This window comes from Protopterus annectens, chromosome 14.part0, assembly GCF_019279795.1.
Source record: "Protopterus annectens isolate FY-2018-M chromosome 14.part0, PAN1.0, whole genome shotgun sequence".
Taxonomy (NCBI): Eukaryota; Metazoa; Chordata; order Ceratodontiformes; family Protopteridae; genus Protopterus; species Protopterus annectens.
In genome coordinates, this window is record NC_056748.1 from 931244147 (window position 1) to 931260417 (window position 16271).

The window sequence follows — 16271 nt, forward strand, 5'->3', positions numbered from 1 at the left end:
TCTATCTATCTATCTATCTATCTATCTATCTATCTATCTATCTATCTACTTACCTAACTACTTATCTATCTGTCTATCTATCTGTCTAGATATATACATATATATATATATATATATATATATATATATATATATATTAGCATTTTTACCAAGATTGTCCATCAGGGCATAAGTTGCCTCTTTTCAGTGGAGGCCCAGGAAGAAAAGCTCCAAGTGTAAATAATATACAACAGGTACAAAGAGTAGATAAGAAGAATTACAAAGACTTTTAGCAACTTAACAAAATAAATACAAATAGAGCATACATCAAAACATAAACATGGTTATACAAAGAACAGTAGAACATATCACTAGACAAATAATGAATAAATGTCTTAAAACAAAGGAAGTAGAAGAAAAGAGAATAGAACATTTTTGCGGGAGCAAGGTTTTAAAAAGAGGTTTGAGGAAAAAAGTACTTAAGTAATAGTAATCAGTATTAAGTGATAGTTATACAAGAGGAGCAAGAGGAAAATATGAGTCTGAGAGGCAACACCAGCAAAACAGCTACGTAGAGGTGCCATCACAAAAAGTGGGGGTCATGCATTGGAGGTGGTGGAGACTGAAACAGACAATTAGTATAAAAGCAGAGCGAGAGGAAGGTTAGGGAAAGTTCAGTAAGAGGATGTAAGATTACTGGAAAGAAGAGAAGCTGTACAGTGCCAGTACATGGTACTTGACTGGACAGAGGGAGATAGAGAAGGCTTGTAACGTGTAACAATATAAAAGAATACAGAGAGAAGAAGCAAAGGTAGTGACCAAGCAGATGATGAAGGGAAATAGAAGGGTGTAATAAAAACAAGTGGGAGATGTGAGTAGAAGAGTAGGAAATGGTTGGGAAAGGAAAGTATATGGTTTAAGGAGAAAAGATCCCAGAGCTATAGGCTGCAGATATATCAATATGGTGGCATTAGTGTCATTAGCTATGGTGACTGGCCTCGGTGGTGCAGCGGTTAGCGTTGTCACCTCACAGCAAGAGGTTCTCCCATTCGATTCTCAGCTGGAGCGCTTTCTGTGAGGAGTCTGCATGTCATCCCCATGGTCGAGTGATGTAAAAGGCATGCAAGAAGGTGCATGTGTGAATGGGTGTACCTTCCTTGAAGGTTGGGTGTCGGGCTGGTAACTCGGCATCGTAAAAATACACTGCCAATCATTAGCAGAACGGAGTTCCGCTGTGGCGACTCCTAACCAGGAAAAGCAGAAAGACATTACTTTAGTGTCATTAGCTACGGTCTAGCATAGTTTAGAATATCCAAGAAAAAAAGAGACGGAGACAGCTTTGGAATCCAGAACAGGCCTTTACTTGCTGCAAACACAAGCGCTTTCACAATTAAGCTTCTTCAGGTGTATACAAGCACTAAAAATACCACACGTTTATACTCATGTTACATCACCCAATTGATAGCCATGTGACTGGTCCCATCTATCATAATATATTTTATTTTATTTCATTCATAATAACTAAAACATATATAAAAAATATATATAAATATATAATATATATATATATATATATATATATATATATATATATATATAAATAAAAAACATCAAAAATATACATATTTTGTGTTGTTAAAATATTATAAAACAAATATACTGTGTTGTGGACAGCAGGAGATAAATATATTACCTATGAAGTGGTCTCATCTTTAGTTTAGGTTTCAGTGGGATACACTCATTCAGGCCATGCCCTTCAGTGGCTCTAAGCTTTGTGATCCAGATTGCTTCCAGATTCTCTGTCTTATTGCGTATATCACCTCGTCTCATGCTCTCATATAACAAAGCTATAACTCTGAATTTGAAAATGTGAGTGCTATCAAATTCCATCACATGTTTGGCTAATGCATTGTTCTTATTCCCTTTCCTGATGTTATAGGTATGTTCCCTGATCCGATCTTTAAGATGTCTGTCTGTCTTCCCACATAAAATTTTCTGCAGATCCTACAGTCTGCCAAGTAAACCACATGTTGACTGGTGCAGTTGGCTCCTGTATTAAAATAAAAGTCCTGCTTCAAATCAGGATGATAGAAACAAGGACTTTCATCTATATACGTGCACCAACTACAACTACCACATGGTCTGGTGCTCCCATTACTAATATCTGTGTGTCTATCTTTGGGGTAGCATAACCTCCTCTTTAGGGATCTGTCATTCCTGTAACTAAATTTAGGGACATTATCAACCAAACTGGCTATATCTTTGTCTGTTAGTAAAATCTGCCAGTTCTTCTTCACTATGTCAGTGTACCTATCTATATCAGTGGAATATTTCAAGGATAGTCTGGTTTTACTATTGTCGAGGGCTGTCTGTCTCTTGCCTATAGATCTAGTTCTACGTGAAAAATATGGTTTGGCTTGATCATCTCTCATGGCCATAACCCGAGGTATATGTGTCTGTATACTATTGTTACTATACCCACTGTCACCTAAAAATGTCTTGACCCTATCCAATTCCACATTAAAATCATCATCCCTCACATTCAGTCGTGAGGCTCTCATGGCCTGGTTGGTAATCACATTTTTAAATATATGGGGTGGATGTGCATTACTCCTGTGTAATAGATGGTTAACATGACAATCTTTCCTGTGCTGTCTTGTAAATATTACATCATTATTGCCTTTTACAATCTCTACATCTAAAAAATCCATATTAAATCTTGACATCCTATGTGTAAACTTTAAATAATGTGTACTATTGTTGATGAAACTGACAAAACTAGCTAACTGCGACTCATCTCCTGCCCATAAAATAAAAACATCGTCCACAAATCTCCGATAAAAGGTAATCAAGTGGGCAAATGGGCCCTTAAACACAACCACATCTTCCCATACTGCCATGACCGCATTGGCGTAGCTATTGGCACAAGAAGTGCCCATAGCTACGCCATTGCACTGTCTGTAGAATTGATCAATAAATAGAAACAAATTATGTTCCAAAACCAGTTCAAGCAATCGTAAGACCAGACTCACTAAACCAGGGCTATATCTAGCTGATGTTTCCATAAAACACTTGGCAGCTATGATACCCTCCATATTGGGGATCACAGTGAATAAGAAACTACATCCAGTGTAACAAAAGTTACATTTGAATCATGAATTTCTAAAAACTCATACAAATCACTCAAAAAATGCTCTGTATCTCTAAGAACATGTTCATTTGTGTCTAAAATTGGTCTCAGGTGCTTCTCAATGAAAATAGAGATTGGTTCTGTACACCAACCTCTACCTGAGACAATAGGTCTCATAGGAGGGTCAATAACAGATTTGTGTACTTTAGGGAGGCCTTGCAAAATAGGTACAACTGGATGACTGACCATAAAATAATTGAAAAGTTTCACATCAATTAAGTCACCATCAAGTAAACCACGTAAAACATTCCATACATCATTAATATGACAGGAAATTTGTTCAGTGTCTAACTTCTCATAAAACAAGTCATTCATCAAACTTATTTGCATACTGGACACATATCTCTCTCTGTCCAGGATGACAATCAAGCCTCCCTTGTCAGCTGGTCTAATTATAATTTCTGTATTTCTCTCTAGTTCAGTTAAAGCATTTCTCTCAGAGATAGTCATGTTATGTCTCGTATTTCTATAAACATGTGTTGCATTCATTTCATAGATGTCACGTATACATATTTTTTCAAAAGCATTAATCAAAGTATTTGCATTAGGTATAAAAGTACTTGGTTTAGAAAACACATTGCATGTACCTTCAACAATTGCATTGCCTTTGTACAACATTTTTAAATTCAAAGCTCTAGCAAACATTTTAATGTCAAAAATGACCTCAGTATGATTAGAGCAACTCGTAGGTATGAAGGAAAGCCCCTTACCTAGAACAGACAGATGAAAATCATTCAAAACAAACGTTGACAAATTCAAAACTAGTCCCTCTTGCTGTTCATGAAGGCTTTCTTGATGCTCATTCGGTTCCCTGGGATGTGCTCCCATTTCCTTTTGCCCCTCGTCACACTTCTCCCTCTCGAATGCTCTCGAGTCGTGTAATGGTCTGGTCTGACTGGAAGTGGGAAGTCTATATTGTGCCGACGAAAAAAATCCTCGTTTATGGAGCACGACTGCGTCCCTTGCCCATCTCGATGTATTTGCGCTGTAGTCACAAAAGTCTTCTTTCTGGCACCCTGCTCCATGAATTGAACAGCACAAACATTCAAATTCACTTTCTGTATGTTGTTAGTGTTATCTGCGTTATTCATAGCTTCCGCATGAACTTGACGCAAAGATGGTGGTGTAGCTACATCCGCTGATCCTGTGGTGTTCACAGGAACTTCTTCCCCTGGTATATACTCGTCTCTGGGCCAGGTGAAGATTTGACCCTTGCGAAAATCGTTCCGATCTCTGACAATTTTCGCTATTTTCCCTTTCTGTAACTTCATTTCATACAAAGAAAGAGAATTTAATATGTCTTTTAAGTGTTCATCAACAACTGTGATCGTGAATTCTTTACAAATCCTCTTATACATGTCCTCTATCTTCTCAATAGATGCAGTCATTTCACGTTCAGCTGCTGCAACTAATAAGCGCAAATAGCTGAAGCTGGATTGCAGGTTAATTTGCTGCCATTCTTTCAATAACACAGTGTCACCATTGTGAAATGAAGGCATTTTAAGCACTCGCAGTCCACGAGGTATGATTTGTTCATTAAGACATACCTCTAGATGGTATTTCTGGAACTGACTGCGCTTGAGTTTAAATAATTCTTTCTCTACAGCAAACAGCTGTGTTTTTAACTAAATAACATCATAAGATATGCTGCTCATACTATCTGCTGTTGTGTCAGTACAATTAACTAGTGGATTTTCAGTTCTAGTAACACTAGTTAAATAACTGTTCAGTTTCTTGTTATTAACTTCATTCTGAGATATGAGAACAGGAATAGCAGTATCAAGAGAAACAATTTCTTCAGCCATCTCAGTGGGTTCTTCAGCAAAAAACCACAGTAAAATAATAAAAGAAAAAAATTGCCAAAAGAAGACAACCCACCACTGCGTCTCTGTAGAAAAGTGTAGGTAATCCAAGAAAAAAAGAGACGGAGACAGCTTTGGAATCCAGAACAGGCCTTTACTTGGTGCCAATAGCTACGCCAATGCGGTCATGGCAGTATGGGAAGATGAGTTTGTGTTTAAGGGCCCATTTGCCCACTTGATTACCTTTTATCGGAGATTTGTGGGCGATGTTTTTATTTTATGGGCAGGAGATGAGTCGCAGTTAGCTAGTTTTGTCAGTTTCATCAACAATAGTACACATTATTTAAATTTTACACATAGGATGTCAAGATTTAATATGGATTTTTTAGATGTAGAGATTGTAAAAGGCAATAATGATGTAATATTTACAAGACAGCACAGGAAAGATTGTCATGTTAACCATCTATTACACAGGAGTAGTGCACATCCACCCCATATATTTAAAAATGTGATTACCAACCAGGCCATGAGAGCCTCACGACTGAATGTGAGGGATGATGATTTTAATGTGGAATTGGATAGGGTCAAGACATTTTTAGGTGACAGGGGGTATAGTAACAATAGTATACAGACACATATACCTCGGGTTATGGCCATGAGAGATGATCAAGCCAAACCATATTTTTCACGTAGAACTAGATCTATAGGCAAGAGACAGACAGCCCTCGACAATAGTAAAACCAGACTATCCTTGAAATATTCCACTGATATAGATAGGTACACTGACATAGTGAAGAAGAACTGGCAGATTTTACTAACAGACAAAGATATAGCCAGTTTGGTTGATAATGTCCCTAAATTTAGTTACAGGAATGACAGATCCCTAAAGAGGAGGTTATGCTACCCCAAAGATAGACACACAGATATTAGTAATGGGAGCACCAGACCATGTGGTAGTTGTAGTTGGTGCACGTATATAGATGAAAGTCCTTGTTTCTATTATCCTGATTTGAAGCAGGACTTTTATTTTAATACAGGAGCCAACTGCACCAGTCAACATGTGGTTTACTTGGCAGACTGTAGGATCTGCAGAAAATTTTATGTGGGGAAGACAGACAGACATCTTAAAGATCGGATCAGGGAACATACCTATAACATCAGGAAAGGGAATAAGAACAATGCATTAGCCAAACATGTGATGGAATTTGATAGCACTCACATTTTCAAATTCAGAGTTATAGCTTTGTTATATGAGAGCATGAGACGAGGTGATATTAAGACAGAGAATCTGGAAGCAATCTGGATCACAAAGCTTAGAGCCACTGAAGGCATGGCCTGAATGAGTGTATCCCACTGAAACCTAAACTAAAGATGAGACCACTTGTAATATATTTATCTCCTGCTGTCCACAACACAGTATATTTGTTTTATAATATTTTAACAACACAATATATGTATATTTTTTGATGTTTTTTATTTATATATATATATATATATATATATATATATATATATATATTTATATTATATATTTATATATATTTTTATATATGTTTTAGTTATTATGAATGAAATAAAATAAAATATATTATGATAGATGGGACCAGTCACATGACTATCAATTGGGTGATGTAACATGAGTATAAAGGTGTGGTATTTTTAGTGCTTGTATACACCTGAAGAAGCTTAATTGTGAAAGCGCTTGTGTTTGCACCAAGTAAAGGCCTGTTCTGGATTCCAAAGCTGTCTCCGTCTCTTTTTTTCTTGGATTACCTACACTTTTCTACAGAGACGCAATGGTGGGTTGTCTTCTTTTGGCAATTTTTTCTTTTATAGTTTAGAATATATTGTGTGGATGATATATTTTTTTCTAGCTAAGAGATGAGCAGAGACACAGCCATGTATTCATTAGGTGTTGTTTTAATTGAATCTTGAACAATTTCACTGGAGGTATTTTTTTAAGAGCAAGGGGGATGGAATTCCAGATTTTAGAGATATAGGAGGAATAGAGAGAGTTGTAACAGAGTTGTTTGATTTAGTTATTTCTAGATTTTTTTTCTCCAACGAGCAAAGATGTCAGTGTTGAAGGATTGTGAATATGGTTATGTGTAGTGCATAGTTGAGTTAGTTCTAGCCATTGTAGGTGCCTTTGCAGCAAATTTGGCTATTTTGTTGCAGCATTGCAGAAAGAGCTTGAGCTGGGTATCTGAAGACTAATGAGAACAGGGTCTGTACAGAGGATAGTTGGAAGGAGGAAAGTTGAAACAATGTATTTTTCTGGCACTACCTTATATTTTATTTTATTTTATTTATTTTATTTAAGTTTGATGACCAGGGAAGTCCACTAGGCCAATAAGAGCCCGTTTTCAGTGGAGGCCCGGGGAGAAAAGCTCCACAATAATTGCAAGTTACATTTCACATGTTACAAAAGGACATAGTTCACACAGCTAATTAAACATTTACATATAAGCTCCGTGATATTTGCAATTGGCTTGTCACAATGTTACAAAAATGAAAAGACATAATTCAATACAGAAATTTCAATATTTATATAAAGTGAATATTTTTGTTATAAACTCAATTGTTGGTTTAACATTTCAAAACATATAGCTACTAGCCATTAGTAGGTTAGGAAAATATTATGCATGGAGAGGGTAATAGTATAATTGAGATTGGAGAGTATAGTACAATAGATATTAGAGAGAAATTAGTTTTTGGTAGGGGAGGGATTGTTTTAGGTGGGATGAAGTAATAGTAGAGGTAGTTGGATGAGTCAGTGCAAGATGGAATGGGGGGGAAGAGTTTAAGTTTGATTGTGGCAAGGGCATTCCCATTTAGAAGAAAGAAGAGAGAGTAGCTGATATTTGAAATTTGTATGGTTAGGTAGGTTGTGTAGGTGTGTGGGGAGTGAGTTCCACTGTTTAGCTAAGGAGTAGGACACCAGTAGATGGCCAGGAGGTCGTGCAGGTTTGTGAACCTGAAAGAGATTTTGTTTTTTAGATCTGAGTGAGCGGTTGGGAATGTAAGGTTTTAAGGAATTAGCAAGAGTGGGCAGTTGGCAAGTTTAAAGATGAGCTTGTGGGCAATGGTGAGTTGTAGGTAACTGAGGTAGCTGGGTAGTTCAAGCCAGTTGAGAGTGGGGAGGGAGTGGCAGTGGTGGGAGTTTTTTGAATTAGTTGCAAATTTGGAGATCTTGTGGTAGCAGGATTCAAATTTGGACCGAAGGCCAAGATGGAGATTGCTGAAAGGAGGGGCACCATACATAAGGGAGGGGAGCAGAAAGGTGGATGCAAGAGTTTGATGGGTAGAGGGGCTTAGGAAGTAGTTGTGCCTGTAGAGGAGATTTAACTTTTGGTGGGTTTTCTTGATTGTGGAGTGGATATGGGTGTCAAATTTTAGCTCTTCTTCAATAATCATGCCAAGAAGCTTGGTACTGGGAACAATTTCAAGGAGGGTGTTGGTTTGGCTCTGTATGGTGAATGTGGACTTGTCAATGGAGTTTTTGGTAGGGGAAAAAAACATTAGTTTGGTTTTATTTGCAGTTAGCGCCAGATGGTTAAACTGCATCCAGGTTTCTGTTTTGGAGAGGGCTAGTTGGGTTTTTGCTAGGAGCTTGGAGGAGGAGAAGTCTGAGCAAAGTTTTATCTGGTAGAGGGTGCCAATTTTTGATAGGTGTTTTACATGGTGGTCAAGTTTCATATTGTCATCAATTATTACACCTAGTAGCTTAGTGTAGATTATTAATTCAATTTCTATTTTGTTTGACGAGGTTACAATAAAGATGGATGAGGGAGTGTGGGTGTATCTAGATCTAGGAATAGAACATTTTGTAGCAGTTTTGTATGTGAAACAGTATCAGAAACATTTAACAGATCAAGGAGATTGTAGTGACTAGGTTTCACTCGTTTCGGTTTTACTGTATAGTGATTATGAAGCTAAGGAGGGCCGTATTATGGTTATTATTAGTTTCTATGACGACAGAAAATACAAAAAAATGCTGACCTCAGAGAACTTGACTGCTTAGAACTACCCCACTACCTGACCTACTTCCAACCCACAATACCCAGATTTGCTCAAAGTTACTGCACAGTGGTACCTCCTATACTGAGCCAACAAATATTGCCAACATACTGGCCGAGAGATTCAGTGCCAACTTTACCCCTCCCCCCCCCCAAAGGACCAATCTCAATACCGGAAGAATGCCAGGCATCCAGCATTACTGCAGCCCGGGTTAAAGCTGCATTGTCCAAGGCCAAGAATACAGCTTTCATGGGACCCAGCAATATCCCTTGCTGTGTTCTACATGAATTACAAAGTGAACTGGCACCACATCACATGTGCCCTGTTTACTCACAGCCTCATTTCAGGCTTTGTCCCTACCAAATGATGCACTGCTACAGTCATCCCTCTACAGACCCTGGAAATGATTGCCCCATTAGCCTGATGAGTCTGATATGTAAAGCTATGGAGTGCATCATCATGGACCTAATTAACAAGGATATAGGGAATCTCCAAACTCTAGATCCCACGCAATTTGGTTTTGTGAAAAGTAGACCATGCCTGCTCAACCTGGTTGACTTCTTTGAGTCAGTCACCAGAGCTGTGGATGAAGGTAAGGCATTTCATGCAGCCTACCTCAATCTGGCCAAGACCTTTGATACCATTCCTCACTCAGAAAGTATTGATAAACTCACCAAACTAGGCAGCAACCCCTACATCCTTAGGTGCATTGCGAATTGGCTCACAGATAGAACACACAGTGTGAAAGAAGTGGACTCCTAGTCAGACTGCCGACCAGTCACAAGTGGAGTGCCACAGAGATTGGTCCTGGGTCCTCTCCTGTTTGGCATCTACTTCTCAGAAGTTCAGGCCAACACGGAGGGACTCTGGCTGATCAAGTTCGCAGCTGACTTGCAAGCTGGGAGCCATTATTAACTCCCCAAGTGATGCAGACATCCTATAGAAAGGCCTCATTGAGACCAATGACTGGTGTTGAAACCATGGGCTTAAGCTTAATGCCAAAAATGCATTGTCATCCCTTTGGGAAAAACTCAGTTCCCACTAATTACCACATCGATGGGAGCCCACTGAACACTGAAGGCGTTATAAGAGATCTGGGGACACAGGTTGACAGCAACCTCTTCTTCAACCACCACACTGACACTGTGGTCAGAAAGTCCTTCTATGTGGCACATCTCATTACCAAAGGTTCTGCATCCAGGAAGAAAGAGGTCATCACCTCTCTCTACTCTTCCCTCATTAGACCAATCATAAAGTACAATGCCCCATTTGGCATGTACCTCACTAGACACCTGCAACAGTTGGAGAGGCCACAAAAATACCTCACAAAGAGGATCCTAGGCCTTAAACACATGTCCTACATGGACAGACTCAAAAAACTCCAGCTATTCTCTGTCTCATATCTCAGTCATTGAGTACAATGCCCCATTTGGGGATGTACCTCACTAAACATCTGCAACAACTGGAGAGGCTGCAAAAGTACCTCACAAAGAGGATCCTAGGCTTTAAACATTTGTCCTATATGGACAGACATAAAAAACTCCAAGTATTCTCTGTCTCATATCGCCTACTTAGAGGCGATCTCTGCTTGACTTACAAAGCCATGTCTGATCCAGCTCTGTTAGAAATGATACAGCTAAAGAAATCCCAATCCCTCCACACCACACACTCCAGAGACCTCAACCTCATTACCACAATCAACAGAACATGCTGGAGGGACAGGTTCATAACCCAGAGACTGCCCATGCTCTGGAATAGACTTCCCATACATGTCAAGCAGAGCACGTCACTGGCCCTATTCAAGAGAAATCTTGAAGAGTGGATGGGAAATAGAAATTTCACCCCGGGGATCAATCCAGTGGTTCTACTTGATAGAGGCACTGGGAACTAATATTGGGCAGCACAATGCCAGGGCACTTCTATGGGCTAGGCTTGTAAAGGTTCCAGGTTCATTAGCCTAGTACACACCTATGAACCTATGAACCTCTGCCACCTTCATACACAATCCCATGTATAACAAGTTCTTGTCTCTGAATGAGCTCATAGAATGATATCATCTCTCAAGGCCACTCTGCTTCACTGACAAACTCCTTCTGTGTCCAAATCTAATAATACTGGTGTGAAATCCCTATACTTTTATTATGTATCTAAAATTTGGAACTCATTCCCCCTAGAAACAAAATGCGCACCCTACCAGCGTTTAAAAAAACAACTAAAACCTCGCCTTCTGTAATTGTACACAACCTGGCTAAGTATTCTACCTCACAAAATCTCTTCCTGTCATTCCTCAGCTCACTTTCAGGCTAGACACCTTATTAATCCCATCCTACCAAGTTATCTCAGCCACCTCCTTTTATCTATAAAATCACCCAGATACCTACTTGATTCTTCCCTGACAACTCACTACCTCCCCCCATAGTTCAGCAAAACCCTCCACCTCCTATGACAATTCTTATATTTCTCTTCACAGAATATGCAAAGGATGTTTTACTGTTTCCTCTTGCTATTTTGCTATCTTCTTTCTTCTTTCAGCTTTTCCCGGTTAGGGGTCACCACAGCGGAATTCCGGTCCACTAATGATTGGCAGTAGATTGTTTACGGGTGCCGAGGTGCCAGCTCGATGCCCAACCTTCAACGAAGGCACGCCCATTCTACGCATGTCTTTCGAACGCCACCAGACCACAAGGAGGACATGCAGACTCCACACAGAAGGCACTCCAGCCGAGAATCGAATGCAGGAACCTCAACGCTACCTCTGCACCACTGCGGCTATCTGTAATTGTTGTAAAACTGTAACTAGAACAGTATGTTTTTAAATGTTTGTATTTTTTCTTCTACATTTTTGTATTTATGTATTTTGGAGCTTTTCTCCCAGGGCCTCTGCTGAAAATGGGGCATGTGCCCAGCTGAACTTTCCCAGTAAATAAAAGCAATACATAAATAAATAAATAAATAAATAAGTTATATTTCTCATTGTTTTCATGCAGTATACATATATATTTTCTTTAACAATTATCATTCACTTCAGTGTTACATAAATTGCTCAATTATTGCCATCCCTTAAACCTTACTCATCCTCCTGAACATTATTCTGCATGCATTGTTCCCACATATCCTATTTTTATGTGTAATTTTCTCATTCACTTTTCTAAAGATCCTACCATCTTTTTTTCTTTTATGTACAATATTCAGTACTTCAGTTACAGAGAGCTTAAATTTTAATTTTTATTTTCTAATAATTGCATTTCTGGCAACCAGTAGAATTAAACTTAGTAAGGCCTTACTACATCTAGGCATTTCAGGTCCTGTGTCCCAGCTCAGAAGAATAATTTCCTTATTACACTATTTGCCCAATACCCAGGAATGTTTTCCAAACCTATATATATGTAGAGCATAAAGCCAAGTAGCTCATGTTCATCTTGTATGATTAATAAAATAATTGTTGCAACAGTTCCTTCTCATTGTCTTCTATAAAAAGTAACTGTACAATATGCATAGAAAAATATACCCATCACAGAAAAATGCCCCTTATGCAAGCTTAAGGGATCTTTGAAATTTACAGTGTATGTGTCAGTGTTAGACATTATATTATTTATGCAGAACATTACAACGGACAAAAGCACTAAGTGGTTAGGTTTCCCTAAGTTTTGTTATTTTAGTGAACAGTTTCGATGTCCCTGTGTCTAGACTTACACCCATTGTTATTCAGGTATTTTAAGTGAATTTGTTTATCTTGATATAAAATTCAAAAGTATTTTTGTACATTATATTTAATTGTTCTTAAAAGGTTCATTTCTTTATAGGATGAATCACATTGTAGAATTTATGTCTTTTTTGTAAATGATGTTTTTAACTATAAATCTGTACTGTCACTTTAAATGAGGGGGAAGGACGTGCAACATTGTAGCTTTGTGGGTGTTTACATTTAAAAGGTTTAATGTTGGATGGTTTATTTACTTTGATGAAGTCCTTTTATAGTAGGGGATGAAAGTACTCAGTCTTTCTTCAATAAATCGTGTTGTTTGAGCAGTGCTCTTGCCGTTTATTATGGAATTGGTTTGATATTATTTTACAGACTATTTCAGGCAGTCTTGGCATCACTGATTTCCACAGACTTATTATTGGTCTAAATTATTTATTAACTACCTCTGTTTGCACAGAATCATGTCAGTGACCATCTCTTGTCTCTTCTCTCTGTCTCCTACTCCTCTGATGACAAAATGCATATAATTGTATCTGATGTACTGCACCCATTGCTGACGATGTTGCTGCAAAATATACTTGTATATTTCATAATAATCTACTCTATTTATCCTCACATTGTGTGTAATGCTGCTAATGATAATCATGCTGTATACTGTATAGTACTGCTGTAAATAATTCTCATGGAGCTTGTATGTAATGCTGCTAAATGTTACCTGAATATTCTGTATGTTGTATATGTACTGCTGTTATTATATCTTGTAGAGATTTTCTCCATGGGTTTCTGCTTATTTGCCCAGTCAAACTTTCCAAGTAACAAATGACAAATGGAAATAATAAACAAACAAACAAACAAACAAGCAAACAAGTAAATAAAGGCATACAACAATCGGTATCCCTTCTGTAATTTTGGTTCATAGGTTCAGGGGTAGGTTCATAGGTAAGTATTAGGCTATCTGCCCAAGGGCATTTAAAAGCCTAGCCAGAGTGTGTTGGCTTTCACCACCCCTTAGATTAGTTCCCTGTGCCTCTGACCAGCAGAGCCATTAGTTCCCTGCGCCTCTGTCCAGCAGAGCCACTGCAGTGATCCCCGGGGTAAATCTTCTGTTTCCCATCCACCTGTCAAGGTTTCTCTTGAAGAGTGCTAGTGAGGGGCTCTGCTTGATGTATATTGGAATCTTGTTCCAAAGCATGGGGAGTCTCTGGGTCAGGAATCTATCTCTCCAGCATGTCCTATTTATCGTTGTGGTAAGGTTTATATCCCTAGAGCGTGTGGCTCTCAGGGATTTGATTTTTTTAGGTGGAGCATATACATCAATTCTGGGTTGGACATGGTCTTGTATGTCAAGCAGAGATCACCTCTGAGTAAGCGGTATGCAACCGAGTACAGCTGGAGTTTCTTTAATCGGGCTGCATAGGTCATCTGTTTGAGGCCAGTAATCTTGGTGAGGTACTTTTGTTGTCTTTCCAGCTGTTGCAGGTGTCTTGTAAGGTACATCCCAAATGGGGCATTGTATTCTATAATGAGTCTAATAAGTGATGAGTAGAGAGGCACAATAACCTCCTTTGTTATGAATGCAAACCCTTTTGAGATTAGGTGGGCCACGTAGAAGGATTTTCTAACCACCTTGGCAATATGATTATCAAAGCAGAGACTGCTATCTACTTGGGTCCCCAGATCCTTTATTACTTTTTCTGTATTTAGGGGACTACCACCTATGTGGTAGTTCATGGGTACTTTGTTTTTTTTCAAAAGGGATGACTATGCACTTTTTGACATTCAGCTTGAGGCCATGATTTTGACAACAGGTATCCATCTCAGTGAGACCCTTCTGGAGGGTGTCTGTATCAGCTGGAGAATCAATTATGGCCCCTAATTTGCAGTCGTCTGTGAACTTGGTCAGCCAAAGTCCTCCTGTGCTTGCCTGTACCTCTGAGAAGTATATACCGAACAGGAGGGGTACTAGGACTGAGCCCTGGGGGACGCCACTTGTAACCGGTTCTGAGTCGGACCTAGAATCTGCAACTCTCACCATGTGGGTTTTGTCCATGAGCCAATTTGCAACCCATCTCATGACATAGGGGTTAATGTTCAGGTTGGTGAGTTTGTCTATAATATCAGAATGGGGAATGGTGTCGAAAGCCTTTGCAAGGTCTAGGTAGGCTGTGTGGACCTCCTTACCCTCATCTAATGCCTTGGTAACTGTCTCAAAGAAGTCCACCAGGTTTAGGAGGCATGATCTGCCCCTAACAAAGCCAAACTGGGTGGGGTCCAAAGTTTGGAGGTTCCCAATGTCTCTGTTAATGAGTTCCATGATGATGCGCTCCATAGCCTTGCAGACCAGGCTAGATAGGCTTATAGGCAATAGTTTCTGGGGTCCCTTGTGGCGCCACCTTTATGGAGTGGGATAACTGTTGCTGTGCGCCACTCTGTGGGTATGTAGCCTGTAGAGAGGCTGAGTTTGAACAGTGTGTTTGGGTGAGGGGTTAGTTCATTCTGGAGCTCTTGTAAGACACAGCCTGTGACACCGTCTGGTCCCATTGAGACTGTGTTTTTGGCTTTGGATAGAGCTGTTTTAACCTGTGTGTCGGTGATTGCTGGGGCCTTACATTCTTCTGGTATGGTTATGGGCCCATTAGGGAGTGAGAGGGGTTTGAAGTTTGCACTGAACCTGTCTGCCAAAATGTTGGCAATATCAGTCGCTCAGTTTATTTTGTGCCATTCTGCACCAACTCAGAGCAGATCTGAGAGTTTCCACTTAGGTTCTTGACATAGCTAAAGAACGCTTTGTGGTTATCTTTGGAGTCCTTGTCAATTTTTCTTTCGAAGCTAGCCTTGGATGATTTAATGAGAGATCATAGTTTCTTGCTGATACTGATCAGGGATATCTTTTCTTCTAGGGATTTTGCTCTTATCTGTACTAGTTTCCTCCTTCTATTATAGAGCCTGTTCATGGCAGGGGTCCACCAGACTAGTTTCCTTTTCTTGGAGGAGTGAGTCTTGGTTTTACTTGGGATAGCACGATCCATGCATTCCTGCAGATGATCATAGAGTGCCTTTGTATAGGTTTCAGCAGCTCTGACAGCATTGTCCATTAGCATGGGGGCTGTGAACCTTTCCACCTCTGTCTTAAGCAACGTGAAGTTTGCTTTTGAAAAGTTTTTCACAGTGGTTTCCTTGATTGGGGTTGGGGGTGGAATGTGAATATCCAGAATGATTAGTCTATGGTCTGATCTAACCAGTGAGGGGTTGACGTCAGGTGTGGAACACCGGTCGCCCATGCTGGTGATGACCAGGTCCAACATGTTGTTCCCTCTAGTGGGGGTGTTGACCAGTTGATCCAGGGCATTCGAGTTTATAAATTCTAGGAAGCATTGGGCAAGGGAGTTAGTACTTGAGTAGTTCTCCCTGTTAATGTTTGGGTAGTTGAAATTACCCAGTATTAGGGTGTTTGGTAGGACCTTCATATTTCCCAATGTCTCCAGAAATGCAGAATGGGGGTCCTGGGTCATGGTGGGTGATCTGTAGTAAGCTACAATTTGGATTGCAGTTTTTCCCATTGTTAGTTGCACTTGGA

General features: G+C 39.5%; 1 protein-coding gene across 2 annotated transcripts in view; it reads right to left on the reverse strand.

Annotated features, from left to right (window-relative positions):
- The window catches only part of LOC122789351 (disintegrin and metalloproteinase domain-containing protein 8-like), a 688349-nt gene that overhangs the window by 231211 nt on the left and 440867 nt on the right, over window positions 1–16271 (reverse strand). The window lies entirely within an intron of this gene.